General features: G+C 42.4%; 1 long non-coding RNA gene across 1 annotated transcript; it reads left to right on the forward strand.

The window, feature by feature from the left end:
- Positions 1–447: 447 nt before the first annotated feature.
- Positions 448–4,126, forward strand: LOC102370715. The gene is made up of 3 exons (XR_323774.3): positions 448–493; positions 2,479–2,533; positions 3,816–4,126. It is a non-coding gene; the product is annotated as an uncharacterized LOC102370715 (long non-coding RNA).
- The last annotated feature ends 449 nt before the right edge of the window (positions 4,127–4,575 follow it).

Consider the following 4,575-nt stretch of genomic DNA (forward strand, 5'->3'; position numbering starts at 1 on the left):
CAGTTGCATTATTTCCCAGCATCAGCAGGGTTATGGGAAAACAGAAACCCTGACTACAAATTAAAAGCAAAGACTAATAACATTCTTATATATACTACTAAAAAACTGGTGGGTAAAACAAGCACCACACAATTCCAGACACGCAAGAGTACTGTTCAAGCTCTCAGGAAACCCTTTTCTGTAATGCAGGAAGATTACTAATAATGTTTATATAGCACTCTCAAAATATTTTCTGCTACTACTATAATTACGTGGTGGGGTGTGCTTTCCATATGGGTCCTGTAAGACATCTGTAGGCATTGAAGTCTACACAGCCATTGCCCTACCCTCAGTTTTCTGGTCATCTCTGTGAAAGCAGACCAGGAAGGGTTAAAGAGTGTAGATCAGATGCAGCTGGGCTTATTAACCTACCAAGCCCAGCTACTGGAATATAAAAAGGGAAGAGCTCAAGCAGTGGAGGCTTGATAAGGGGCAGGTCAGGATTCAGGGTAGGGTGAGTATTATATTTCTGCTAAGCTATCGCATCTTGCTTGGGAAGGCTTTGGATAAACTTTGGAGAGGGATGGAATTTACAGCCCCCTAGAGAGGAGAAGCCAGGTGCTACTATTCCCTTTCACTGAAAGAGATTCTGGGCCTACTAGGTTTTTTTTTTTGTTTAGTAGCATTCTGCAAGGAGAGCAATTGAAACTTTGGCCCCTGGTTAGTTTGTGTCTGGTTGCTCATGCCTGCAGTGACCCATTGATATATTAATGACAGGTTTTTTGCCTAGAGAAACCCCATTATTTGTGATATAGGTGTATGGGAAGTGAAATATTTTAAAGGATTTTTCACTTTTGGTATGATAATGCCAGTTAATGATCCCAGCCAATTGCAGTGAAACAGCATAACACTATGCATGGAAGGGAAAAACATTAGGCTAAGCTTCTAAGAGAGTGACACTATGCTAGCATTTTCTGTATGTGTAAGCCTCAGTGCAACAGCTACGATTCAAATAAAACCCCAGGTGGGTTTAACCTTGGTTTAATATCAACTTGGATGGGTGAACCGGAAAAGGAAAGAAATGGGAAAGGAATCATAGATGCATAAAAATTAGAGATGAAAAAGGCCTACTAGGTCATCTAGTCATTCCCCTGCTGCCCCTGCATGATTGTTCCTAGACTAAAATCTTTGCTCAGAGTTACGGCTGAGAATACATTAACCTTTAAAACAATGGTATTAGAATGTTATATTTCTTTTTAAACCTAGATACTAGAAACTTGGGAAAATGTACAGTACAGGTTGCATCTGGGTGAATGCTCCCCCAGGAAATGTTTGTGATTTCTTTTTAATGAAAAATAGCTTGATGTGTTTCATTTCAAGCATGCTTTAAATCTAAGCATATCTTGCCTCTCATATCACTTTCTACATGATAGGGCAGGCCTGGCCCAAGGGCCAAAAAGTCTGAGAATGATGTTTCCTGCTCTGCCTAAAAAAGAAAAAGTTGAGCCCAGCTGCAGGCACAGTAATGTACTTCTGTCTCTTAGCCCCAGTCTGGCATGGAAGTGGCAAAGTAAATTTGTTGTCAGGGTGCTCAGAGAAGTGTCTCTTTGAGTTTCCATTTCTTTCCCGGAGACCCCTAGGTACTGAATTCAACTAAATGCTGTAAGGGGGTGGAGGCAGACGTACAAGTTATCCTTCTTGTGGAAACTCAAGAAAGTGTAAACACGGTGCCACTGGTTGAAGGTCTGCCCCAGTACGCCCCCCCACCCCAGGAATGTTAGAGGTTCTCAGTCCTTGCAGCTCCTGCTGACTTCATTAGTACTTTCCTGGCCTCGTGGAAACAGTGTCCATGGGGAACAGGGGGATCTACTTCTTCACCCGTCTTCTCAAAATGATAGGGAGAACAGAGGGGCATGTCTCCCTAGATCATCTCCTTGGCACCCTGAAATCCTTGTAAGAGACTAATAATAAGCAAGAAATACTTCACTTTACACTTGTGTAGCATCAATACACCCAAACCATGCTTTTAAAAGTTCACTCAGTATTGTCTTACAGATAAGGAAACCATGGCAGGAAAGGGTGGTCTCGGAGTGAAAGATGAAATAAAACGAAGTTCTCTTGGCTTCCTAGCTGGGACCTTACTACTTTTCCCAGCCCACTGTCACCTAGCTATGGCTCTTGCCCAGACTTAGACAAAAGGACTCGGTCTCCCCAAGCAGAAATGTTAAGAAATAAAAGTAGTGAGCACTCCAGTTGTTAACTTGAGAACCAGTCTTGTGAGATCTGTTTAAGTTTAAAGGAGGGATCAGAGGAGAGTGGTAGGGGAAAAGGCTAAAGATTCCACCACTTGTCTGCCACTTTATGTGTAATGTATGTGTGTATCTATGTGTAAAAAGAGACCTTCTAATGAAATTTTAGGTGAAGGGAAGCCTCTACTTTCTTTTAGACCAGCTGTCACCTCTGCTTCTAACCTCACTGTCCTGTTCTGACATTGTTTAGTAGAACAACACCACCAATTACAGGTGTCCTGAGGCCTTGCAAACTGTCTTGCCAGGTAAGGAGAGATCACAGACACAGAGTCTAAGTATATTCTCAGTATAATTTGCTTTATTTACACACATGCATTAATCCTAGGGCAGAGGCAGTCAATCAGCATGCAGGATAGTCTCTGTTTTCAGGACCATCCATTCAACACAAATTTGTTTTCCAGACAGCAAGTCTGTCCCAAGAACTGCCCTAACCAGTGATGAAACGAAGGCAGGGAATGAAACCTCTCAAGGCTCAATTAGGTCCCTCAAAAAAAAAAAAAAAAAAAAAAAAATTAAATAAAACCCTTCCATAATCAAAACTAACACTACCATGTCTTCTGAATACTGAGCATTTGCTCATATGCCAAGTTAAATAACTTTGAATGCTGTGCAAAACAGTAATGCCTGATATAGCACTCACTTTGGTGTGGATGAAAAAAATTCTAAAAGTGGAAAAAATAGTTTCTCCAAATTTCATAAGTCAAATCAACCATTTTGTGTGAAATGATAAACACTGGTAAATGTCATGCAAACTAATGTATCCCCTCCTGCCTTGCTTAGTACTACTGAGCACCGTTTTGGACCAAACAAAGCTGCTTACTAGATCTGGATTAGCAGTGGCTTTTTATTTTCTCTTTGTAGCATGTTTGTTTCTCTTCCAAGTTGTTCGACAAATTGCAACACAGAGACACAAAAAGAGATGTATTATTATTATTGGTTCCTGTTGTTCATAAGCCTTTATTGATTTTATGAAAGAAATAATAAAAGCTTGCACAAGGTATCCATCCAACAAAAGACATCCTGCAATACTAATCTTCAATCAAATATATAGTAGTACAATCTGACTGAGATATTTACAGGCAAATACAAAACCCCAGAATTCAATGTTTTTATTCAGTGTGCTGGTAGAAAGAACCAGGTCCTCACCTCATGAAGTCCTCAATAATAAAGGAAAAGGGAATTTCTCCCACCTGGGGCTGAGCAAGTGATGCATCTAAAATCCATCACAGCAGTATAAAACAGGGACCAGTATAAAACAGGGCCCACTGAAGGCATGTTGCCAGTACCAAGGTGTGCCAACTCATTGTCTTTGTTCTCACTGCATATTACTGGGGTACAAGTGTGGATGGTCCTGCAGCTATTACAGCCCTACTGTGACAATAGATCGGTGGGTTTCCTGATGAAACTTGAACAATTTGGTGAAGTTGTTCAGTGTTGCTCCAATTCAGCATATCTAGGTTTTTGTGGGGATGTGGCAATGCTTCGATATTTCCTCATGTAATGTAAATGTAATGTGTATAACAACAGGTGGAACCAGGGGACAGTCTACAGAGCTGTGATGACTGTTATTTGGATTGAAACTCCCAGAAAGCCCCAGGGGCAAGGGCAAGAGAAAGAAGGCTGGAGGCTTGAGGCTGGAGTAAGGAGAAGAGAGAGAAGCATGCACCTGGAACCTGGTCAGCCCTACACTGGGGAGTGTGCAGGGGAGCTAGAAATCTCACTGGCTCAGTCAGCCAGGACCATGGACTGAAGGAGCTGGACTCAGACTTGGGTGCAGCTGCTGGCTGCTGTTTGAGTGCTCTAGGGAATAAAGTCTTGTTTGAGGACACTTCTGGAGTTTTGTGGGGGGAAGGAGAAATTAAGGTACTGGGTATATGTTAACACAGTGCTGATGTTTCTTTACCTTTTACCTGTTCCCTCCCTTAAGCCCTTTGGCTTGTGACCCTAACCTGGGGAAGGGGGGGGCAAATGTGGCCCCCCCACACCATTTTTTCTCCCCTGCAGGGCCCCTAAAATTTTAGAAAATTAATATTTATCTGCTTCTGGCTGCCTGTCATGTGGCCCTGGATGGCTTGCCAAAACTCAGTAAGTGGCCCTCCGCCCAAAATAATTGCCTGCCCCTGCCCTAACCCCTATATGGCTTTCTATATGAAAGTAGGAACTCTCCCTTGCTGCTTGTGCCAGTTTCTGGGGGTGCAGGGCTGGCGCATCAGGTTTCGAAAGGATCCCTTCATCTTAGCTAAGATTATCACTGATTTATATTAAGAAGCTATAAGGAAGGGACAGA

This window comes from Alligator sinensis, unplaced genomic scaffold, assembly GCF_000455745.1.
Source record: "Alligator sinensis unplaced genomic scaffold, ASM45574v1 scaffold546_1, whole genome shotgun sequence".
Classification (NCBI taxonomy): domain Eukaryota; kingdom Metazoa; phylum Chordata; order Crocodylia; family Alligatoridae; genus Alligator; species Alligator sinensis.